Source organism: Chelonia mydas, chromosome 5 (assembly GCF_015237465.2).
Source record: "Chelonia mydas isolate rCheMyd1 chromosome 5, rCheMyd1.pri.v2, whole genome shotgun sequence".
Taxonomy (NCBI): Eukaryota; Metazoa; Chordata; order Testudines; family Cheloniidae; genus Chelonia; species Chelonia mydas.
The window spans coordinates 128,735,272-128,761,394 of record NC_051245.2 but is presented as its reverse complement, the minus strand read 5'-3'; the positions used below and the strand labels follow the sequence as shown (position 1 = coordinate 128,761,394).

The 26,123-nt window shown below is 47.2% G+C and overlaps 1 long non-coding RNA gene across 1 annotated transcript; it reads right to left on the bottom strand.

The window, feature by feature from the left end:
- Positions 1-5,264: 5,264 nt before the first annotated feature.
- LOC122465826 lies at positions 5,265-21,099 on the bottom strand. The gene is made up of 4 exons (XR_006290912.1): positions 21,089-21,099; positions 15,338-15,342; positions 10,260-10,268; positions 5,265-5,400 (listed from the first exon to the last, which is right to left on the bottom strand). It is a non-coding gene; the product is annotated as an uncharacterized LOC122465826 (long non-coding RNA).
- Positions 21,100-26,123: the final 5,024 nt, after the last annotated feature.

Sequence of the window (26,123 nt, the reverse complement as noted above, 5' to 3'; positions counted from 1 at the left end):
ATTTAACATCTTCATAATTGACCTAGATGTAGGACTAGAGAGCGTATTGATCAAATTTGCAGATGCTCGGGGGTGGGGCGGGGTGGGGAGAGGCAGGGAGAGGTTGGATAGAGCGAAAATTCAAAGGGGTCTTGATAAATTGGAGAACTGGGCATAAACAACAAAATGAAATTCAAGAAAGACAAATGTGAGGTGCTACACTTAGGGAAGAAAAACCAAATGCACAAATACAGACCTGTCAGATCAACAAAAGGCTTAATGCTCAGCATTCCAACCTGTCCTGTTGCCCTAAAACACCTTTCCTCCCAGTGCACCGGAGCCCGGTCACTTTCTGGGGCCCCTGTGCTAAACAGAGTAAGAGTAAAATAAGACGTTGGGCCTGAATCCCCTCTCACATACAACACAGTCAGTCACTGGGAAGTGCATTCAAGTTGATGGATTTCCATCAGTAAATTTACTAGCTTAAATCTTTTCTGGCAGCTGGTGGGATAATTTTATCAAAGTGGGAAAGAAAACAAATATCAGCCAGAGAGAATGTTTTACTTAATGCAATTGGTTTTCAGGCAAATTATTTCTCCTCTCTGGGGAAAATGCTTTATTGTTGATGGCATGAAGGAATCAAAACATCGCACAGGAAATAAGCTGAACTATATGTCAACATGGTGTGGAGACATGACAAATGATCAAGATTTATCTTCAGATATTGTATTTGTTGCTATATTGGGGGGGAGGGGAGGGCAGGGGATGAGAAGTAGCCTGAAGTGTCAATGGAAACCAAAGTGATTTCCAGCAAAAGTCAATTAAGTTCTTATCTGACACCTCATCAATTCAGGTTTCCATACCAAGAAAACCACTGCTCGTGCAGTCTGTTTCTACAGAGTCTGTAGCGAATGGATTTCCAAATGTCAGTGTGACACAGGAGTGTTACGAAAGCCTCATGTTTCAGAAAGTGTCCTATGCACAGCAAGGTAGCACCTGAGCTAAGTGCAGAGGCGTTTTTCGAAACTGGTTCTGCTGGTTCTGCTGATTTGTACCTCTGATTTGTACTGTCTGCTTTGTACCTCTGGGTTCATGATGCTGGAGCTGCGTCCAAACGCCTGGTAGGGGTGCTGAAGTGGTCGCTCTGGTCTTGTGGTTGGCTGAGACGTTGAGGGAGATCCTATTTAACCGCTTTGACACATCTGATTCTATGCAATCGGTTAAATTTGTTAGCACCTAGGGCCAGATTGTCACCCTGGTTACATGCCCATGCAGTGGCAGTAGGGAAAAAGCACACCTTTGCTTAACTAGATCCCAGGTTGTGGGGAGGAGAGGACAGCATGATCTGTAGGGGCTGTTACACCCCTTCCTACACAGGTTGGCAGGAAGGGGAAGTAAGCAGAGACTTGGTATCACACTCCAGGGGATGTAGTCTGCACCAGGTATAGGACTGTGTAGTGGGGTGGTCGCCCTGCTCCGGCCCTGAAGAGGTTAAAACAGCCCTGGGAGAGGGCTGCCCTGGGGAGCCAATAGTTAAAGCAGCCCTGGAGAGGGCTGCGGCTGGGAAAAGGAGTTAAAACAGCCAAGCTAGGCTGATTGGAGTAGCAGCCACAGCTGTGGCCAGCTCAATCAGGGCCCAGCTGACCCTTATAAGAGAGCTGGTGGGCCAGAAGTTAGAGGAGTCTCACTCCAGCCCTGGAGTGGGAAGGGCTAGCTGTCTGGGAGCTGTGCCAGCAAAAAGGCAGCTCCAGCCCCAGCCTGGTGAAGGCCCAAAAAGGTATTGGGGCAGCCTGGGGACAGGCAGAGGCAGCTGGTCCTAACCTCTTGCTAATGATGAGTGGCCATGACACTGCAGTCTGCCCCAGTGAGTGGGAGCTAGATGATGACTGGCAGTAGCCATTGAGGCAAGGTGGATTTAGAGGGTTGGGGGTTCCCCTGGGAGGGGCTACCCAGAGCATGGGGGATACTGCTGGGGCAGAACCCTGAGGTAAAGGGGCACCAGGGTCCAGGAGGGACATAGGGGCCAGTGGCAGGTGAGACAATGGCCTGCAGAGGGTGCTCCGATGGCTGGAAAGAGCTAATTCCCAGACAACCAGCAGGAGGTGCTGTGCCGGTGAGTCTTTGCCTTGCTACAGGCTGGTACAGCTTGCTACCCACCTACAGCAAAGGAGTCTGCTCTGTGGCGAAATGCACTGCCACACTGCCCCTTGCTCAGGACTTGTGGCAACACCACCACTGAGAGATTACTGCTAGGTACAACAAATCACCATTAGTATACATACATATATATACATATACTACCACAGTTGGTCCACCAGTGCTATAAACACTAGGGTTGCCAGGTGTCTGGTCTTCAGCCAGAATACCAGGTTGAAAAGGGATCCTGGGGGGCTCTGGTCAGCACTGCTAACCAGGCCACTAAAAGTTCCATCAGCGGGGCTAAGTCATGGCTCCCAGAAGCAGCAGCATGTCCCGGCTCCTATGTGTAGGGACAGCCAGGGGGCTCTGCACACTGCCCCAAGCATGGGCTCCACAGCTCCCATTGGCTGGGAACCATGGCCAGTGGGAGCTGCGGGATCTGCAGCGCCATCTGCAGATGTAAGCGCCATCTGCAGTCTAGACCCCTGATCCCCCCTCCCATGCTCCAGCCCCCTGCTGCATCCATGATCCTCCTCCAAACCCCTCAGGCTCAGCCTGGAGCACCCTCCTGCATGTCAAACCCCTCATCCCCAGTCCCATACCAGAGCCCTCTCCCTCCCCCTGCATCCCAACCCCCTGCCCCACCCGGAGCCACCTCCAGCACCCTGAACCCCTCATTTCTGGCCCCATCCCAGAGCCCAACCCCCTGCCTCAGCCCGGAGCCCCCTACCATACTCTGAATCCCTCAGCTCCACCCCCCAGCCTGGAGCCCTCTCCGGCACCCCAAATCCTTCATCCCTGCCATCCCTCCCACATCCCAACCCCCTGAGCCAGCCTGGTGAAAGTAAGTGAGTGAGAGTTGGGAGAGCGAGCGGCAGAGGAAGCAGGGATGGAGTGAGCAGGGGCGGGGCCTCGGAGAAGGGGCGGGGCAAGGGTGTTCAATTTTGTGCGAGTAGAAAGGCAACCCTAATAAACAAACACAGATTTAAACCAAACGAAGCTTACAGTGCAGCTGCTGGGGGATACTATACTTCTATTCTTTTACAATTCTCCCCCACCCAGCTCTGTGTGCACGACCCCCAAGAACCCTGGAAATACAATCTCTTACCCTACTACCTCTCCCATTCTTCTACAGCACAAGTCAGTGTGGCTTGCCTCCATTCATCTTTTTCTTGTCATCCATCTCGGGGGCCAGATTGTACCACATGTGGCTGGATTCTGACACCCCGACTCCTCAGCTCAGGAGTACTTTATCCCAGGGACGTCCCACTGAAGGCAACAGAATGCTCGTGGAGGCAGGTGCTCCCCTGAGCAAGGGTGTCGGAATCTGGCCCTTGGCGAACAGCTTTCGGTGGGCAGCTCCACGCTGCCCCCTATCTCAGTGGGAGCACCAGGAGGCACTGTTCCTCTGGGAGGCGCAGACCTACCCCAGCGTGCAGTGGGAATACCCCTGTTGTGAGCCCTTGGCAGGGCCCCAAATATGCTCCCCTCAGCAGCCAGCCTTCTCCACTGACCATTGTGGAAGAAGGCAGGGTCATGGCCCTGCCTCCTTCTTGCACCTCTATTCCTTTTAAGGTAACTTGCAAGCCTGGGGCTGCTACCAAGCAGCATGTAGGCTCTGGTATAGCAAGATACTTAACAGGAATAACTTCAAGCATTTGAGAGGTCCTACTGGCTTTGATAGGATTACACACCTGTTTAAAATAAAGCACATGCTTAACTATCTGGCTGAACCAGGACATTGGAACCTATTAGAAATGTTTCTGTTGATGTGCTAAAGGTAATGTTAACATAATACTAAAGGCCTAGCTCCTCTGTACTGCTTTATAGCCATAGATCTCAAAGCACTTTACAAAGGAGGTCAGTATTTTACAGCTGTGGAAACTGAGGCATTGAGCAGTGACATGGCTTGCACACAGCCGTTGAACCAATTGTATGTTTGTTACAGAGAAAACTATCACATTTTTATAGCCCCTTTTGAAATTATTTAATAACAAATGCTAAGACTCCATTGTTCGGTCCACTTTAGTTCAATAGACAAATGGATAGTTTGGAAGAGCTATAATATCCTACAGGAACCTACTTCTCCATAATGAAAAAAAACAATTGTTTTAATGGCTGTGTATGTATTTGATAATTATATAACGTGTATTGTACTATTTCATATAAAAATAGAGTATTGCTAACAGTAAAATTTGCTTGCATTATAAACTGGTAAAACACTACTGAACCAAGGCCCCAATGCTGTAATGTCCTGCCTTCAAATGGACTGTTATGTGTGCACTAATCCCCATTGTCTTAAAAGTTTTGTCTGTCCTCATGTTTTCCATTTCAGTGAGAAGGGAGAAACAAAGGGGGAAAATCTATTCTTATGCAATGTAATGGGTGCTTAAAAATGAATGTTTATAATGTTTGCATAATAATACATAGCACTTTTCATTCTCAAAGTGCTTTGGAAACTTGAATTCATCTTTAACAACCCAGGGAGATAGCAAAGTATGTTGTATTATCCCCATTTTTGCAGATGGTGAAACAGAGGCAGCGAACTGCAGTGTTAAAGCCAGCAGCGGGAGTCCGGTTGAGAACTAAGTTCTGATTCCTAGACTGTTACCCGCAAAAAAAATTCTGTTACTCACACACTGTAGGACACCCACCTTACCCAGTTCCTTGGGCTCCAGGCTCTAGTCCTCCTTGGGCTCAGGGCAAACACCCTTTCCCTGTGGACTCAGGGCTTAATCTTTTGCGGGTTTATGGGGTCTTTTACCAGTGAAAGAGCTTTACACGGTAATATACTACGTAACCTCTATTTATTAACGATCTCCAAAACCAGAAGGCACATGCTACACACAGGGCCGGCTCTACCATTTTTACCGCCCCAAGCAGTGAAAAAACCGTCGCTGCCACGGATGGCAGGAGAGAGAGAAGCTGCTGCCGAATTGCCACCGTGGTTGACCAAACAGAGAAGCTGCCATCGAATTGCCGCCGCGGCGGAAACTCTTCCTCCGCTTTCTGACTGCCGCCCCAAGCATCTGCTTGGAACCTGGTGCCTGGAGCCGGTCCTGGCTACACATACGGTGCTCACCACTCCCAATAAGACAGATGAACTTTCCTTGATGGCCAGTCGGGATCAGGTCCGTTTGGGGGATTCCAGTTTCTGCATGGTGTCACTGGCAGAGTGTTGAGGTCAGGCAGCTCTGATCTTGGAGCTGTGTCCTGCAGCTAGTTCCCAAAGAACTTCCTTTTGGACACCAATTTATATAGTGAAATTTGAGCCCTGATTAGCTATACCATAACCAATCATTCTACTAAAATTTTGCTAACCAATCCAACATATTGTAACAAAATTCTCTAACCAATCCTATCCCACCACCTTAATTAATTTTGCAAGGTGTAAATTAATTATGTAACCGACAGAAACAATCAAAGAACCAGACAGAGATCATACAAACAATAGGGAAGTGATGAAATCTGATGAGGTTCAACAAGGACAAGTGCAGAGTCCTGCACTTAGGACGGAAGGATCCCATGCACCGCTACAGACTAGGGACCGAATGGCTAGGCAACAGTTCTGCAGAAAAGGACCTAGGGCTTACAGTGGACGAGAAGCTGGATATGAGTCAACAGTGTGCCCTTGTTGCCAAGAATAGGGGCATTGCCAGCAGATCAAGGGACGTGATCGTTCCCCTCTATTCGACATTGGTGAGGCCTCATCTGGAGTACTGTGTCCAGTTTTGGGCCCCACACTACAAGAAGGATGTGGAAAAATTGGAAAGTGTCCAGCGGAGGGCAACAAAAATTATTAGGGGACTGGAACATATGACTTATGAGGAGAGGCTGAGGGAATTGGGATTGTTTAGTCTGCAGAAGAGAAGAATGAGGGGGGATTTGATAGCTGCTTTCAACTACCTGAAAGGGGGTTCCAAAGAGGATGGATCTAGACTGTTCTTAGTGGTAGCAAATGACAGAACAAGGAGTAATGGTCTGAAGTTGCAGTGGGGGAGGTTTAGATTGGATTAGGAAAAACTTTTTCACTAGGAGGGTGGTGAAACACTGGAATGCGTTACCTAGGGAGGTGGTGGAATCTCCATCCTTAGAGCATTTTAAGGTCAGGCTTGACAAAGCCCTGGCTGGGACGATTTAATTGGGGATTGGTCCTCCTTTGAGCAGGGGGTTGGACTAGATTACCTCCTGAGGTCCCTTCCAACTCTGATATTCTATCATCATCCAAAGAGGTTGCACAGAACGAGCACAAGGCCGGTATGAAAATGCGTAGTAAACAATTGACATATGTCTTTCAGGAGGTGCAGTTACAGCTGGTCCCAGAGCCAGATGCTTGGATGGCCCTGGGGTCAGCCACACTGGCCGCTGCAGAAGTCACAGAAGTCGTGGATGTTGTTAGACAATTTTGTCACGTGTTGTCTTAACCATTTAACAGCCATGGTTATAGTTTGCAGTATTTACATTTTAAGGCCACAATTTTAGCTTTCAGAAAAGGAGTACTTGTAGCACCTTAGAGACTAACCAATTTATTTGAGCATAAGCTTTCGTGAGCTACAGCTCACTTAATCGGATGCATTCAGTGGAAAATACAGTGAGGAGATTTATATACACAGAGACCATGTAAAAATGGATGTTTACCGTACACATTGTAAGGAGAGTGATCACTTAAGATGAGCTATTACCAGCAGGAGAGTGGGGTGGGAGGCCTAATCACATCACCCACTCTATCAGAGGCTTGTTCACCTGCACATCTACCAATGTGATATATGCCATAATGTGCCAGCAATGCCCCTCTGCCATGTACATTGGCCAAACTGGACAGTCTCTACACAAAAGAATAAACGGACACAAATCAGACGTCAAGAATTGTAACATTCAAAAACCAGTCAGAGAACACTTCAGTCTCTTTGGTCACTCGATTACAGACCTAAAAGTGACTATTCTTCAACAAAAAAATTTCGAAAACAGACTCTAAGGAGAGACTGCTGAATTGGAATTGATTTGCAAATTGGATACAATTAACTTAGGCTTGAATAGAGACTGGGAATGGTTATTATACAAAGTAAAACTATTTCCCCATGTTTATTCCTCCTCCCCCCCCCACTGTTCCTCAGACGTTCTTGTTAACTCCTGGAAATGGCCCACCTTGATTATCACTTCAAAAGGTTTTCTCTCCCCTCACCCCACTCTCCTGCTGGTAATAGCTCATCTTAAGTGATCACTCTCCTTACAATGTGTATGGTAAACATCCATTTTTACATGGTCTGTGTGTATATAAATCTCCTCACTGTATTTTCCACTGAACGCATCCGATGAAGTGAGCTGTAGCTCATGAAAACTTATGCTCAAATAAATTGGTTAGTCTCTAAGGTGCCACAAGTCCTCCTTTTCTTTTTGTGAATACAGACTAACACGGCTGCTACTCTGAAACCTGTCAATTTTTGCTTTACAGATTTTATTTTATGGTGTTTTTATTATGTTTTTAATTTATATGGACTCTTTTTGCTAGCAACACAGCTTGTTTATATTCTATTAAACTTTGTGGGGATTTACTGGGAGGAGTTAAGGGAGTTTTTCAGCTTGTGGTTTTTTGTTATGTTAGATCACGATTCCTACAGAGGACAGCTCATTTACTCACCAGATTAGTGGTGGGGATCACCGATATCATCAGATGTTCAGCTGCATGTGTGTGTTCTCTCTGTGTGCTGCACAGGCTCTGGCCAGATAGCCCACACAGCAGGCTCCGATCGAACTGCCCAATAAGACCACAAGACTTGGTTTAGTAGCGAAGGCGCCCGGCCGGGTTTGTTGCTGACAAAGCACGGTAAGAGCCCCTGGCAGACTCTAAGAGGAAACTAAGACATGTAGGCTCGTGACAATGGAGCTCAGTGAGTGGTGGGACTTTCCACTGCTCCCTAGGCTGACCAAAGACACTTCCTCTGAGATACGTCTTTATACACCAATACAAAAAAGTGACATATCACCCTTGACGTATCAGGGTGCCACCCTCTGATGTATTAGGGTGCCACCCATTACCTTGTACATGTTTCAATTAAAACGTTTTTATTCATTGTGCTGTCGTCCTGACCTTATCCTTAAGAGGGGTCAATGTGTTTCTGTTATTTTGGGGGAATGTGTTTAGTAGTAAGATGTTCTGGTACCACCTTTCTGGAATGTATTTGCGTGTATATTCTTATGCCTAGCACCACTTAGAAATGTGTGTTCTTGTCATATTCTGTGAGCAGGGCCTGCCTCTTGCTCACAGCTTCACTTTGCTTTATAGCAGCAGAGTTTTGACTACTTTAGCCCAGGCCTCAAGCTTCATACCAGGCCTCTAATCCGTGGGCTTATGTTTCAGGCCCTCTTCCTATTACTGTGGAAAGTCAAAGAATCCATGACTTCCATAACCTCCGTTACAGACACTGAGCCCTACTAATAGCTAATTTAGACCCCAAAATTTTGTATGTACAGTGGGATTGTTTTCCAATGTGCATTACTTTGCATTTATTAACATTGAATTTCATCTGCCATTTTGTTGCCCAGTCACCCAGTTTTGTGAGATCCCTTTGTAACTCTTCAGTCGCCTTCGGACTTAACTATCTTGAGTAATTTTGTGGTGTCTGCAAATTTTTCCACCTCTGTGTTTACCCCTTTTTTCCAGATCATTTATGAATATGTTGAATAGGACTGGTCCCAGTACAGACCCTTGGGGAAACCAGTATTTACCTCTCTCCATTCTGAAAAGTGACCATTTATTCCTATCCTTTGTTTTCTGTCTTTTAACAAGTTACTGATTAGTGAGGGGACCTTCCCCCTTATCCCATGACAGCTTACTTTGCTTAAAAACCTTTGGTGAGGGACCTTGTCAAAGGCTTTCTGAAATCCAAGTACACTATATCCACTGGATCCCCCTTGTTCACATGCTTGTTGACCCCCTCAAATAATTCTAGTAGATTGGTGAGGCATGATTGCCCTTTACAAAAACCACGTTGACTCTTCCCCAACAAATCGTGTTCATCTATGTGTTTGATAATGCTGTTCATTACTATAGTTCAGGGGTTCTCAAACTTCATTGCATCATAACCCTCTTCTGACAACAAACATTGCTACACGACCCCACAATGGGGGACCAAAGCCTGAGCACACCCAAGCCCTGCCACCCAAGCAGGGGTGGGGATGGGGAAGGCAAAGCCCAAGGGCTTCAGCCCCAGGTGAGGGGCCTGTAACCTGAGCCCCACCACCCAAGGCTGAAGGCTTTGGGCTTTGGCTTCAGACCCAGTCGGTGGGGCTCAGGCTTCGGCTTCAGCCCCCAGGCCACAGCAAATCTAATACCAGCCCTGGCGACTCCATTAAAACAGGGTCGTGACTCACTCTGGGGTCCTAACCCACAGTTTGAGATCTGCTGCTATAGTTTCAACCTTTTTGCCTGGTACTGAAGTTAGGCTTACCAGCTTGCAATTGCTGGGATCAATTCTGGAGCCTTTTTAAAAAAATGGTGTCACATTAGCTATCCTCCAGTCATAGAATCATAGAATATCAGGGTTGGAAGGGACCTCAGGAGGTCATCTAGTCCAACCCCCTGCTCAAAGCAGAACCAAGCCCCAACTAAATCATCCCAGCCAGGGCTTTGTCAAGCCTGACCTTAAAAACCTCTAAGGAAGGAGATTCCATCACCTCCCTAGGTAACTCATTCCAGTGCTTCACCACCCTCCTAGTGAAAAAGTTTTCCTAATATCCAACCTAAACCTCCCCCACTGCAACTTGAGACCATTACTCCTCATTCTGTCATCTGCCACCACTGAGAACAGTCTAGATCCATTCTCTTTGGAACCCCCTTTCAGGTAGTTGAAAGCAGCTATCAAATCCCCCCTCATTCTTCTCTTCTGCAGACTAAACAATCCCAGTTCCCTCAGCCTCTCCTCAGAAGTCATGTGTTCCAGTCCCCTAATCATTTTTGTTGCCCTCCGCCGGACTCTTTCCAATTTTTCCACATCCTTCTTGTAGTGTGGGGCCCAAAACTGGACACAATACTCCAGATGAGGCCTCACCAATGTCGAATAGAGGGGAACCATCACGTCCCTCGATCTGCTGGCAATGCCCCTACCTATACATGCCAAAATGCCATTGGCCTTCTTGGCAACAAGGGCACACTGTTGACTCATATCCAGCTTCTCGTCCACTGTCACCCCTCGGTCCTTTTCTGCAGAACTGTTGCCTAGCCATTCGGTTCCTACTCTGTAGCGGTGCATGGGATTCTTCCGTCCTAAGTGCAGGACTCTGCACTTGTCCTTGTTGAACCTCATCAGATTTCTTTTGGCCCAATCCTCTAATTTTTCTTGGTCCCTCTGTATCCTATCCCTACCCTCCAGCGTATCTACCACTCCTCCCAGTTTAGTGTCATCTGCAAACTTGCTGAGGGTGCAATCCACGCCATCCTCCAGATTATTAATGAAGATATTGAACAAAACCAGCCCCAGGACCAACCCTTGGGGCACTCCACTTGATACCGGCTGCCAACTAGACATGGAGCCATTGATCACTACCCATTGAGCCCGACAATCTAGCCAGCTTTCTATCCACCTTATAGTCCATTCATCCAACCCATACTTCTTTAACTTGCTGGCAAGAATACTGTGGGAGACCATATCAAAAGCTTTGCTAAAGTCAAGGAACAACACGTCCACTGCTTTCCCCTCATCCACAGAGGCAGTTATCTCATCATAGAAGGCAATTAGATTAGTCGGGCATGACTTGCCCTTGGTGAATCCATGCCAACTGTTCCTGATCACTTTCCTCTCCTCTAAGTGCTTCAGAATTGATTCCTTGAGGACCTGCTCCATGATTTTTCCAGGGACTGAGGTGAGGCTGACTGGCCTGTAGTTCCCAGGATCCTCCTTCTTCCCTCTTTTAAAATCACCAGGTACAGAAGCTGCTACAAGCAACAGGTTACATACCACAGTTAGTAGTTCTGAAATTTCACAGCTCAGTTCCTCCAGTACTCTTGGGTGAATCTCATCAGGTTCAGGTGGCCTATTACTGTTTAGTTTATGTCAAAGTCAGATTCAGGACTCACATAATTTGTTAGACCACTCTGTTTATTAGCAAAGTGCTTTGCCAACGCACCCAGATGTGAGCCCCTCTCTGAGGCTCATGATAACTTATTTATACAGCTAAGCCAAAGCCAATTTAACATAAGAGACAAGAGGAAGCAGAAACTGACAAATATACATACATATCTTATTTGCATATTAACGTTTACCAATCTCCTCGCTCAGTAGGAGCTCTAAGTTAATTAGTTTGAGGACACATTGTCTCATACTCCTTAATGTTTCTCTTCCTGACAACTATATTTCAACAAACCCTTCAAGTAATATTTCTTTAATGAATTATAATTTCAATATAATTCATTCTACTTTCACATTTATCAATTTGTTCTAAAACCTCCTCTAATGCCACCTCAGTCTGGGACAGTTCCTCAGATTTGTCACCTAAAAAGAATGTCTCCGGTGTGGGAATTGCTCCCACATCCTTTGCAGTGAAGACCGATACAAAGAATTGATTTAGTTTCTCCGCAATGGCCTTATCGTCCTTGAGTGCTCCTTTAGTATCTCAATCTCTCGATGGCCCCACTGGTTGTTTAGCAGGCTTCCTGATTCTGATGTACTTAAACATTTTTTTGCTGTTTTTGAGTCTTTGGCTAGCTGCTCTTCAAATTCTTTTTTGGCCTGTCTAATTATACTTTTACTTTGATTTGCCAGAGTTTATTACCTTTCTATTTTCCTCAGCAGGATTTAACTTCTAATTTTTAAAATGCCTTTTTCCATCTAACTGCTTCTTTTACTTTGTTTAGCCATGGTGGCACTTTTTTGGGCCTCTTACTATGAATTTGGGGCATACATTTAATTTGAGCCTCTATTATGGTGTTTTTTAAAAGTTTCCATGCAGCTTGCAGGCATTTCACTTTTGGAACTGTACCTTTTAATTTCCATTTAACTAGCTTCCTCATTTTTTGTGTAGTTCCATTTTCTGAAATTAAATGCTACTGTGGTGGGCTTCTTTGGTGTTTTTCCCCCCACAGGGATTTACATTTAATTATATTAAGGTAGATATTACCAAGCAGTTCAGCTATATTCACCTCTTGGACATGATCCTGTGCTCCACTTAGGACTAAATCAAGAACTGCCTCTTGCCTTGTGGGTTCTAGGACTAGTTGCTCCAAGAAGCAGTCATTTAAGGTGTCAAGAAACTTTATCTATGCATCCCATCCTGAGGTGACATGTATCCAGTCAAGAGGGGGATTGTTGAAATCTCCCACTATTATCGAGTTTTCTATTTTTATAGCCTCTCTAATCTCCCTGAGCATTTCAGTCACTATCACCACCCTGCTCAGGTAGTCAGTATACCCCTACCACTATATTCTTATTATTCAAGAATGGAATTTCTAGCTATAGAGATTCTGTGGTACAGTTTAGTTCATTGAAGATTTTTAGTATTTTTGACTGTATGTTTCTTTCACATATTGGGCCACTGCCCCTCAGCACGACCTGTTCTGTCCTTCTGATATATTTTGTACCCTGGTATTACTGTTGATTGTCCATTGATTTATCCTCATTCCACCAAATTTCTATGATGCCTATTAGATCAATATCCTCACTTACTACAAGGCATTCAAGTTCACCCATTTTAGTATTTAAACTTTTGGCATTTTTATAGATACACTTGTAAAATGTCCCTTTTTAGCTGTCTGCCCATTATGCCTTTCATTTAACTGCATCACGTCAGATACTATCTGTACTTTATCATCTTCCAGTCTGTCCTCCCTACCAGGGTCCAGAGAATCCCCATGAATAGATTCTCCCCTGAGGGATGTCTCTGTCTGAGCCATGTGCTCCTCCACACCTGTCAGCTTTCCCCCAGCCCTTCATTGAAAAACTCATTTATGGCCTAAATGAAATCTGGTTCTGTTTTGCTTTAGGTGGAGCCCATCCTTCCTGTATAGGCTCCCCTTTTCCCAAAAGTTTCCCCAGTTCCTAATAAATCTAAACCCCTGCTCCCTACACCATTGTCTCATCGACACATTGAAACCTTGCTTTTCTGCCTGTCTAACTAGCCCTGCACGTGGAACTGGAAGCATTTCAGAGAAGCTGCCATGGAGGTCCTGGACTTCAATCTCTTACCTAGCAGCCTAAATTTGGCCTCAGAACCTCTCTCCTACCTTTCCTATGTCATTGGTACCTACATGTACCACAACCACTGGCTCCTCCCCAGCACTGTGCATAAGTCTGTCTAGATGTCCTGAGGGATCTGCAACTGTCACACCCAGCAGGCAATTCACCATGCGGTTCTCCCTCTTATCACACACCCAGCTGTCTATATTTCTAATGATCAAATCCCCCATACTATTACCTGTTTCTTCCTAATAACTGGGGTTCCCTCTAACTTTTTACAAACATGTGCAGAATGAATTTTATGTGCACCAATATGGAGGTGATGTGTGGCGGGGGTGGGGTTGGAGCGTAGGGGGCTCTGGGCTGGGGATGAGGGGTTTGGGGTGCAGTGGGTGAGGGTTCCAGCTGGAGGTGTGGGCTCTGGGGTGGGGCAAGGGATGAGGGGTTTGGGGTGCAGACTACCCCAGGGCTGTGGCAGGGAGAGAGGACTCCCCTGCAGCCCTCTCTCACTGCAAGGGGCCGGGGCCGGGGCCGGGGGAGAGACTCCTCTCCCCCCTGCATGCCTGTGACCCTTGATAGCCTGCCACGCAGCTTGTACGGAACTTTGTTCTCTCTCCTCAGTGCGAGAGGATACCATGATATCATCTGGAGGGAGGGTTCCTATTATGGGACAGTTTCCCTCCACTACACTTTGATGGTCTCCTTCCCTGAGACTTTCTTCCTCCTCAACAGCAGAGAGGCTGTCAGACTGGGGGTGGGACCTCACTCCTGTCTCCCTTAGCTCCTCCAGTTCAGCCACTCTCATCTCCAGAGTATGTACTGTCTGAGGGCCATGAGCTCCTAGCCCTGAATATACACATACACCACCAGCCCATAAAGCAGGTAATCGTACATGCTGCGATCAGTACAACAACTGGATAGCCCCCTGCTCTGTTGCTGGACTTCTGCCAGCATTCTTTTTACTCCCACAGCCTTGGTTGTAGTTGGGTTTTGTTTCTCTCTTTTTTTTTTAAATGAGGGGCAGGGGTATTGCCTTAAATTTAGAGAATGTTTCTTTGTACAAAGAAACATTGTCATCAGAGTACACTCTGACTGTAGGTAGTGCTAACACTCACTAATCCAGTGGGTCTTTATCCTCTTCCATTGGTTGCACCATAAAGAGGTTAGTGAGCCTGCTACTGCCTTTAAACTGAGAGATGGCCTTTGTCTAGAGCCATGAAGTCTCATGCTTTTAGATTCAGAGGTTCAGTCTCCACAGATAATCCCATTTCTCTTTGTCCCCTGGTTGGGTTATCATAGCTGACATACTCTCACTGGCTGGGGAAGCTCCTCCTAATCATCAGTGGCCCACTGCAGTTCAAAACCCTCATATCTGTGGCTGCTTTTAACGATACCAGTAGCTGGGTCACCTTTAGGGACTGAACCCTCGACAGCTGGTTCTGAAAGCACAAGTATCTGCTGATTAAGCTAAAGGGCCAGCTTTATTAGCTCAAGGGCAATTGTAGATCCATAAATTTGTATCTGTGGTCTAGCCACTATAGGGAGACAAAGTCATACAGGTTACAGTGGCATCTTCTGAGGTCCTTTAGGGCCATGGTACCCTGTATGTCTGCTGTGTTGTGTCAAAATAGTTCCTATGAAAAATAGTATTCTGTCATGATATAACATATCATCAGTAAACATGGTTATTGAAATTTATGCATAGTTAACACATTTAATGTAGGTTGTAGATCCTGTCCTGAAGGATGACCCATCACTCTCACAAATCTTGGGAGACAGGCCAGTCCTTGCCTACAGACAGCCCCCCAACCTGAAGCGAATACTCACCAGCAACCACATACCACACAACAGAACCACTAACCCAGGAACCTATCCTTGCAACAAAGCCCATTGCCAACTGTGCCCACATATCTATTCAGGGGACACCATCACAGGGCCTAATAACATCAGCCACACTATCAAAGGCTCGTTCACCTGCACATCCACCAATGTGATATATGCCATCATGTGCCAGCAATGCCCCTCTGCCATGTACATTGGTCAAACTGGACAGTCTCTACGTAACAGAATAAGGACACAAATCAGATGTCAAGAATTATAACATTCATAAACCAGTCGGAGAACACTTCAATCTCTCTGGTCACTCGATTTCTGATCTCAAAGTGACTATCCTTCAATAAAAAAACTTTGAAAACAGACTCCAGCGAGAGACTGCTGAATTGGAATTAATTTGCAAATTGGATACAATTAACTTAGACTTGAATAGACACTGGGAATGGTTGATTCATTATAAAAAGTAACCTATTTCCCCTTGTTTATTATTCCCCCCCACCCCACTGTTCCTCAGACGTTCTTGTTAAACCCTGGATTTGTGCTGGAATGGCCCACCTTGATTATCATACACATTGTAAGGAGAGTGATCACTTTAGATAAGCTATTACCAGCAGAAGAGTAGGGTGGGGGGAGAAAAAGCTTTTGTAGTGATAAACACCCATTTTTTCGTGGTTTGTGTGTATAAAAACATCTTCTGTATTTTCCACAGTATGCATACGATGAAGTGAGCTGTAGCTCACGAAAGCTTATGCTCAAATAAATTGGTTAGTCTCTAAGATGCCACACATACTCCTTTTCTTTTTGCGAATATAAATAAACCAACTCAAACTGACTGGAGAAATGAAATTTCTGTCTCTGGAGAAATTCCTATATTTTGACATTTGTTTTCATCCCAAATCAGGATGAAATGTCAAAATAGCAAAGCTTTTTGTGGGACAAAGAGTTAAAAAAATTGATTCTAAAATATTGAAATATTTTGTTTTTAACATTTCACATCAAAATTAAACATTTTGACATTCCTGAATCATAATGGTTCTTTTCAGGTGAGGTCAGCATTCATCTCTGCATTTGCCTGAACCACAGCAGTGCCCTGTGGGAGTTTTAGTTCCAGGTCCCCCCATTCTCCCCACTGGGGCCTGCTCCCTAGCTGGCCTACTTCTCCCATGACACATCACTATCTTTCCCTGTGGCAGAGCTGCTACAAGGCCTCCTGGTACTCCCGTTGGGAAGAATGAGCCATCAGAGGGCTGGAGCTAGAACTCTGGAGGCATGACAGCAGCTCAGATGGACACAGATCCATGTTGACCCAAAACACAATACTGGCTAGATTGTCCTGATGGAAAATTGAGCCAAAATATCTTTTTTTAATATATAGCAGAAAATATTGTTTTGAAATATTAAAAGACCCTTTTTGTTCAAAAGGTTTTAGCTAGCACTAATAATAACCTTAGCTATGATAAGGAGTACTTGTGGCACCTTAGAGACTAACCAGTTTATTTGAGCATGAGCTTTCGTGAGCTACAGCTCACTTCATCGGATGCATCCGATGAAGTGAGCTGTAGCTCACGAAAGCTCATGCTCAAATAAACTGGTTAGTCTCTAAGGTGCCACAAGTACTCCTTTTCTTTTTACGAATACAGACTAACACGGCTGTTACTCTGAAACTTAGCTATGATAGTAGGCAGAATTTGTGAACTCCACACATTTGGTGGAAGGTTTGTCTGACCAGTCCACTCAAACGTCAAGGAACCTGGGATTGCTCTGCAACGATACAAGCATTTGCAAACTAAGCAAGACGTTTAACAACATACAGAGTAGGGCAGCAGCAGGGCAGAATCCTACCTACCACTTTCCCTGAGCTCCGTACATTTAAACATTGTTAGGAGAGACTGTCACAGGGCATGGCTCCTCTCCTGGCAAATATTACACAGATTCCAATGGTTGTGCCTTCACCATGCCTTTTTATTTCATGTTCCTGCCATCAGTCTCAAACAGTGCCTATGCAACTGCTTATTTAGAATATTCAGCTTGCTTTTGGCCCTCTCACCAGGGCCTGAGGATAACAGAGACCTCCCTGTTCTGTTCCGAGCCGAGCCGAGCCTTGCCCTGCCCTGCCCCGCCCTGCCCCGCCCTGGCTCGGCTAGCCCTGCCCTCTCCCCTCCCTTCTTGTGCCGCCTCTTATTAGCCCATGGCTGATGGGGTAATTGGCTCAGCTGGGCAGCCTGATTGGGTAGTTACCCCCGTCAGCTTCCTCCTGGGGAACTAATTAACATTAGAGTGATCAGAGTATGGGGCTCACCTGTTTGCACTCTGTCACAGGGCCTCATAGATAAATTGTTGCTTTTCCTGGGGTAACCTGGCCCTTCCCTTCCTTACTCATTTAATTTTTTCCAGCTGCTTTTCAAATTTCCCCAAGGGATTATGTGCTATTTGATCTCCTTTCATGCCATAGTTATGGCATGGCACATGCACTGAATGGGACAGTATTGTCACCTGCTTTTTTATTCCAGAAAAACCGCCAGCTTTTGTGCCACTTTTTAACCCTCATTCTAAATGGTGACCGATGGCATCAGTGCCACAAATGTCTTTGTGCCAGAGATATTTTAACTCCCAGCCCTGCCGGACATTAATCATATATTGTTGGAACTAGGCCTTCCCTTATTTTTCTTCAGCTGAGAAGTATTCCCGCTCATAAATGTCCTCAAATTAACATGTATGCAATTTAGCTGTAGCCATGTCAGCCCCCGGATATTAGCGAGACCCGGGGGGGTGAGGTCATGCCTTCGTTCAATAAAATATATTACTTCATCCAGCTTGTCTGTCAAATCAACGTGCCACAGAGATCCAGACCAGAAGACGAAGATGCCACTGAACACAAGCTAGGGGCTAGATTTTGTCTGTACCCCCTGCTGCCAGCAGGCCTGCCCCAGAAAACCCCCTACACATGGCTTGCAGAAGGGAGGGGCAGGCACCCTAGGGCTGCTTAAAGTGACTATGCTGTGACTGCACTAGTGGAGTTCTTCTCTGGCTCTTTGTGGATCCTGTGTGGCCCTTACACAGCTCCAGAGCAGCATATAGGGAATAGCATTGGACCCCTAATCTGTATGTAAGCAGTGTCAGGATGAGCTCCACCCTGACATCTGGTGGTGAGGTGTGGCAAGTTGTGGAAAAGAACTTCAGGGGCCGATCTCATTTGCATAGGCACACCCACCCTGCCTAGAATGAGGCCATAGCTGCCCAAATGGTCACTTTGGCTGCTGTGGCATCCCCAGTGTCTCTGTTATTGGGGCAGGAAGAATAAATTGTTATTACCCTGATTATGGGAACTGTGCTGGGAACTGTACTTGGCCTTTTGTTATGATGGAGGGACTCACCATCAACTAAGTAGCACTCGCTAGGCAAGGGTCATGGGTTCCAAAACTCTGTGAATAGAGAGAGGCTGGGGATAAGTATTAATACTTGGTGGCATGGGCCCCTTGGTGAGGGCCTTATATGCTAATTGCACTTCCTCCTCTCTCCATTGTGGAATATCAGAGCTAATTTTGATTCCATTAGGAGTCTAGTTACAGGCTGCTTGAGCTCACTTTGGGCTAATGGTGCACCAGCACTGAGGCTTTCTGTACTGCAAGCTGAATTCATAAAAGAGCTGAACTGACTAAGAGCTGAAATCACTGAGCATTGTGTTAAGTAGTGGGGGAGCCTGAAGATATATTGTGGAGCAGTTTGCGGGACGGCTGAAGTGCCTTGTGGACAGGCTGGTGGAGCAGTTCATAGGACGGCAGGAGCTGCTTGTGGGATGTGGAGCAGTTCGTGGGACGGCAGGAGCTGCTTGTGGGCCGCGGAGCGGAGCTGAGCAAAGCAGTTTGTGGGATGGCTTGCGGAGCGGAGCGAAGGCCTATGGAGCTGTGGAGCGGTCAGCTTCAGATCATGTAAGGTGCCCCTTACCTCTCTTTCCCCTTCCCCCATCTCCACCCAGGTTGGGGGGTAAAGCTCTGCAGATAAACTTTCGAACTCTGGGGCTGCCCTGACTAGGGACAGAGATTTTTGGGTCATTGGACTTTTGGGACTTTGGGTGATTTCGGGTTGCTGGACTCAAGAACCAAAGGGAAAGGGCATGCCCCAATTTGCTTGGGGTGGGTTTTTTGCTCATGGGTTGTGTTACGAATCCTGTTGGTGGTGTTTCCCCAACATAATGCCCCATTGTTTCTCTCTGTTATTAAAAGGCTTTTTGCTACACTCAGGCTATGTGCTTGCGAGAGGGGAAGTATTGCCTCTTGGAGGCGCCCAACGGGGGTGGTATATATTTGTCCCAGGTCACTGGGTGGGGGCTCGAGCCGGTTTGCGTTGTGTTATTGGAATGAATCCCCTAGATATTGAACCTGGCCCTTGTTGCTGCTAACTCTGATGGGCAGAAGGGTTACATTTTTGGGGGCTCGTCCGGGATCCCTGGGTCAGTACCCCTTGCAAGCACCTGTTGAGCGATCCACTACATTGGGAAACAATTTATATTTTGTTTGTGCTTATATTTTGAGGAAATTACTGTTTGTATAATGGCTAATATGTCAGGTTTGTTGGGCCCTGGCTCAGCAGCTTCTAGCTCAGAGGCTGCAGCCTCAGCTGATGATTGGACAAAAGCTCTGGGGCAAACATTGGAAAAGGTTGTGCTGTCCCATGCTGCATCAGATTCTTGTCATAAGTTAAGATTATTTGCTGGGGAGGAGGAGTTTGAACCCTGGTTAGAGCATACCACTGAAATGCTGCAAGAGTGGGCCGTACCAGATGCAGAAAAGCGAAGATGCCTCATAGAGAGCCTTGGCGGCCCAGTATTGATGTGATTCGCACCCTGAAGCTCATTGACCCTGGGGTCAGTGTGAAGGACTGCCTAGAGGCCCTTGAACACAACTTTGGGAGCGTAGAGGGCCCTGAAGACAGCTACTGTAAGTTCCTTAATTCCCAACAGCAAAAGGGCGAGAAGGCTTCAGCCTACATCCAGAGACTGGAGAGACTGCTTCAGAGAGCTGTCATGAGGGGAGCAGTGACTGCTGAGCAGATGGATCAGACCAGACTGGCTCAAATTGTAAGAGGAACTCAGTATCAGAACCCGATTCTACTTCATCTCCAGCTAAGAGAACGACAGGAACATCCCCCAAGTTACTCCCAGCTGATAAAAGAGTCAGAGAGGAGGAAGAAAGGCAGGTTGCCAGTGAGTTTTGGGAAGCCCAAACATCGGATCCAGCCAGCACAACACCACTGCAAACGGCCAGTGTACTGATGGTGAGCACCAGAGAGGAACTTGCCCAACAAACGCAGGTCCTGACGGAATGGATAGCTGAGCTGCAAAGCACCGTTGACCGAGTTAAGACTTCCAGGAATAAGAAGCCTCAAACTGTGGCGATTGAGAAGCCCGCACTTAGAGCCACCATCCCACCCAGGCGAAGGGGGAAAGGTCAATTCTTCTGCTACCGATGTGGTCAGGATGGACACAGTGCTGCCAAGTGCCGTAATGAAGAAAACCCCTCCTTAGTGTATGGAAAGCTGAGGATCAGTTGGGAGAGATCCGGTAGCTGCCAGAGGGTCTGGGGACGGGGACCCCCCAGGTCTGCAGGATTTGAAGATTCCCCCAGAAAAGACTGTCCAGCTGGGATCCCCGCAGGACTGATAGGGCCTCGAGCAGAGGTCACGGTGAGGATTGAAGGGGTGGAGTGTAAAGCAGTGCTTGACACTGGATCTCAAGTGACTATTATATTTCAATCATTCTACCAACAGATGCTTAGGCACCTGCCTATACAGCCACTGACTGGCCTTGGCCTGTGTGACCTCAGCATGGAGGAAGACCCCTACCAAGGGTATGTCATAGTGCACCTGGAATTCCCAGAGGAGGTTGCTGGGGTAAGAGAAGAGGTAGACACAGCTGCCTTAATATGCCCTGACCCTAAAGGGACCTCTGATGTGTCTGTGCTGATAGGGACCAACTCCAGTCTCTTCAAGGTACTCGCGGATTACTGCAGAAGGCGGGCCAGGGACCAGTACCTGAATACCCTGATGATCCATACGCTTTGTGCTGAAGCCTATAGGAAAATTGAGAGCGCTAAAAGGGACACATCTAAGCTACCGCTTGGGGCACTTAAGTACGCGGGCACGACCCCCTTAGTAGTGCCTGCAAGGACGGAGCAAGAAGTGCTTGTCATGAGTACCTGTCTGAAAGGCAGTAAACGGACATTAGCAATGATAGAGCAGCCGATGGGAGGAGAGCTCACTGAAGGAGTGCTGGTCCCCAGTGGAGTCATAACCCTACCTGCTGAAGCCCAGGAAAGGGTGACTATACTGATTGCTAATGAAACAAGTCGTGGTGGTGTTGTGAAGCAAGGACAAAAGATAGCAGACCTCTCTGAGCCTGAGTCGATTGTAAAATCCCAGTGTGAAACTCAAGTTCCGACAATAGACCCAGCAAAGTTTGACTATGGAGATTCACGAGTGTCCGAGGACTGGAAAGATCGCCTGAGGAAGAAACTTTGTGAAAGATCCAAGGTGTTCTCACTGCATGAGTGGGATGTGGGATGTGCAAAAGGAGTAGAGCACAATATCAGACTACATGACTCTCGAACTTTCAGGGAGAGATCTAGGAAGATTGCTCTCTCTGAGATGGAAGATGTGCGACATCATCTTCAGGAGCTGGCTGCGAATGGCATCATTACAGAGTCCCACAGCCCATACGCCTCACCCATTGTGGTAGTCCGTAAAAAGAATGGGAAAATCCGGATGTGTATTGACTACCGCACCCTAAACAGCCATACTGTGGTCGACCAGTACACTATGCCTCGAGTGCAAGATGCCTTAGACTGTTTGCTGGGAAGCCAGTGGTTCTCTGTGTTGGATCTTCGAAGTGGATAGTACCAGATCCCTCTGGGAGAAGAAGATAAGGAGAAGACAGTCTTCATCTGCCCATTAGGGTTTTATCAGTTCGAACGCATGCCCCAAGGGATTTCTGGAGCACCTGCCACCTTTCAACGTCTCATGGAGAAAGTTGTGGGAGACATGAATTTACTGCAAGTGTTAGTTTATTTGGATGACCTGATTGTGTTTGGAAGAACCTTAGAGGAGCATGAAGAAAGACTTCTTAAAGTGCTTGATAGGTTGGAGGATTATGGTCTGAAGCTTTCAATTGACAAATGCCAGTTCTGCAGAACCTCAGTGAAGTATGTGGGTCACATCGTGTCCCAAGAGGGTGTGAGTACTGATCCTGATAAAATAGAAGCACTCACTACATGGCCACGTCCAAGTAACTACAGAGAACTCAAGACCTTTCTTGGATTTAGTGGCTACTACCGCAGATTTGTGGAAAAACTATGCTACGATTGTAAAGCCTCTGAACGATCTTACCGGGGACATCAGTCCAGCAAGAACAAATCTAAGACCAAGAATAAGGGGAGGTCTCCAAAGCCTCCTGTGCAGAGACACTATGGCCCCTTTGAACCATTTGGGTCACGGTGGGATGAGAGATGTGAAAGGGCTTTTCGAGAAATCATTACTTGCCTAACTCATGCTCCAGTCCTAGTTTTTGCTGACCCAAGCAAACCATTTATCCTGCATACTGATGCCAGTTTGGAGGGTCTGGGAGCAGTCCTATACCAGGAAGTGGAAGGCAAACGTAAACCTGTAGCCTTTGCCAGCCGAGGATTGTCTGATAGTGAAACTCGCTATCCCACCCACAAGCTGGAATTCTTGGCCTTGAAATGGGCCATCACTGAGAAATTTCGAGACTACTTGTATGGTGCTCAGTTCCAGGTGTGGACAGACAACAATCCACTAACTTATGTGTTAACAAGTGCTAAGCTGGATGCTACAGGGCAGAGATGGGTGGCCGCCTTGGCTAGCTATGAGTTCAGCATTCAGTACCTATCAGGGAGAAGCAATGTAGATGCAGATGCATTGTCCAGGCGTCCACAGGCTCCAGAAGTTGCTGTGATACCCACAGATAGAGTGAGAGCTATTTGCAGTGTGATTCACCAAGAGCCAGAGGCCCGTGAGAGCCTTCAGGGATGTGTTGCAGAAGCTTTGGGCCTGCCCCCTGAGTGCATGCCTTCTGCTTCAGTGAACTATATTGCATTGGACCAATCGCCTTTGCCCGTGCTCAATGCGGCTGACTGGCAAGAAGCCCAGCGGCAAGATATTGACATTCGTGATACACTACTTGCCAAAAGGGAGGGGTGAAGCCCAGCTGCGGTTGTCCCACCTAACCCGGAGGGTAAACTACTATTGAGAGAATGGACCAAACTAAAACTGATTCAGGGAGTGCTACACCGAATGACCACTGCCCCTTTACAAAAACAACGAGCACAACTAGTGCTGCCAAAAAAGTACAGAGCCCTGGCCATGAGGGCCCTGCATGATGACTTTGGGCATTTAGGGATGGAGAGGACTCTGGAACTTATTCGTAGTAGGTTCTATTGGCCCCGAATGGCTGAAGATGTTCGCAGGAAATGTGAGACTTGTGCTGGATGTGTTCAAAGGAAAACTCTGCCCACGAGGGCTGCATATCTCAAGAACATCACCAGCAACAAACCTTTGGAATTGGTATGCACTGATTTCTTGTCTGTAGAGGTAGACAAGAGGAATGTTGGGAACATTCTAGTAGTGACTGACCATTTTACACGGTATGTACAGGCATATCCCACACGTGATCAGAGGGCCACCACCGTCGCTCGAGTATTGTGGGACAAATATTTCTCAGTCTATGGATTCCCGGCTCGGATACACTCTGATCAGGAGCGGGATTTTGAGAGTCACCTTCTGAAGGAGGTGCTGAAGATAGCAGGAATTAAAAAGTCTAGGACAACGCCTTATCACCCGCAAGGTGATCCTCAGCCAGAGAGGTTCAACCGAACCCTATTAGATATGTTGGGAACTTTGCGACCAGAGCAGAAGGCAACCTGGAGCCAGCATGTCGCATTTCTGGTGCATGCCTACAATGCCACAAAGAACGATGCTACGGGAGTCACCCCATATCTCTTGATGTTTGGGCAAGAACCAAGATTATCCATAGACTTGTGCTTTGGTGTATCAGAGGATGGAGATAACTATGAAACTCATCAGCAATATGTATCCCGACTAAGAGAAAAGCTGTGGGATGCTTATCACTTAGCTACCGCTGTGGCTCAGAAGAACACAGACCGCAACAAACATCAATATGATGCCAGAGTGCGTTCACAGGAGCTCCAGCCGGGGGACAGAGTCCTGCTGCGAAATGTGGGTATTGCTGGCAAACACAAGATAGCTGACAGATGGAAGGCAATACCTTACCTGGTGATGGAAAAGCTGGGAGATCTGCCGGTCTACAAGATCAAACCTGAAGACGGTCCAGGGTAAATAAAGACGGTGCATAGAAACCTTTTGCTCCCTGTGGGGGAATTGGTAAGCACCCCTTATGAGATGGGCCACGACAGGGCAGCCGGGCAGAACAGAAGTGCTAGACCAAAGCCGCCATCCAACACAGACAGCAGGCCCCATGCAGCTAACTTACCCCTATTCTGCACATCTGAGAGTGAGTCTGAGGAGGAAGACACAACCCTGATGTATCCTGGGATGGAGACAAGATTTCAGTCTTGATCAGCTGAACCAAACGAGAGTTTTCCCTCTTCCGCCCTAAACCCCATGGCAGAATTATTTAGGCCCATTTCTGACACCCCTGTGCCGCTGATGAGACCCCCGTGTGATGACACACACAGGTTATTGGACAATGGAGATACACAGGTAAAGGATGTTCTGGACACCTTGGACCCTCCAGCATTAGAACTAGGAGTGCAGGGGCCTACGCCAGTAGCCAAGGGACCCTCAAAGGAAGCCTCTCCATCCGTCACTCAAGAGGATGTTCCCCCTACCTCGGTAACAGAGATTCTCAATAGACGAGACAGGGTGATAAAACCAGTAAAAAGGTTAAATTATGATGCACCTGGGGTGACCAGTGAGGAGCCAATACATTTAGCACACAGGCTTGTGGAAGCTAAAGTGGGCTTCCTGAGGCCCTTTGGAGGAAACCAATGAGTTGGTATAAAGGGAGCGTGATTTGTCGGGACGACAAATTCTCGGCTGGGGGGAGGATGTAAGCAGTGTCAGGATGAGCTCCACCCTGACATCTGGTGGTGAGGTGTGGCAAGTTGTGGAAAAGAACTTCAGGGGCCGATCTCATTTGCATAGGCACACCCACCCCACCTAGAATGAGGCCATAGCTGCCCAAATGGTCACTTTGGCTGCTGTGGGATCCACAGTGTCTCTGTTATTGGGGCAGGAAGAATAAATTGTTATTACCCTGATTATGGGAACTGTGCTGGGAACTGTACTTGGCCTTTTGTTATGATGGAGGGACTCACCATCAACTAAGGAGCACTCGTTAGGCAAGGGTCATGGGTTCCAAAACTCTGTGAATAGAGAGAGGCTGGGGACAAGTATTAGTACTTGGTGATATGGGCACCTGGGTGAGGGCCTTACATGCTAATTGTACTTCCTCCTCTCTCCACTGTGGAATATCAGAGCTAATTTTGATTCCATTAGGAGTCTGATTACAGGCTGCTTGAGCTCACTTTGGGCTAATGGTGCACTAGCACTGAGGCTTTCTGTACTGCAAGCTGAATTTATGAAAGAGCTGAACTGACTAAGAGCTGAAATCACTGAGCATTGTGTTAAGTAGTGGGGGAGCCTGAAGATATATTGTGGAGCAGTTTGTGGGATGGCTGGAGTGCCTTGTGGACAGGCTGGTGGAGCAGTTCATAGAACGGCGGGAGCTGCTTGTGGGATGCGGAGCAGTTTGTGGGACGGCGGGAGCTGCTTGTCAGGAGTGGAGCGAAGCAGTTTGTGGGGCGGCTGGCAGAGCGGAGCAAAGGCCTATGGAGCTGTGGGGCGGTCAGCTTCAGATCATGTAAGGTGCCCCTTACCTCTCTTTCCCCCCCCCGCCCCAGGTTGGGGGGTAAAGCTCTGCAGATAAACTTTCGAACTCTGGGGCTGCCCTGA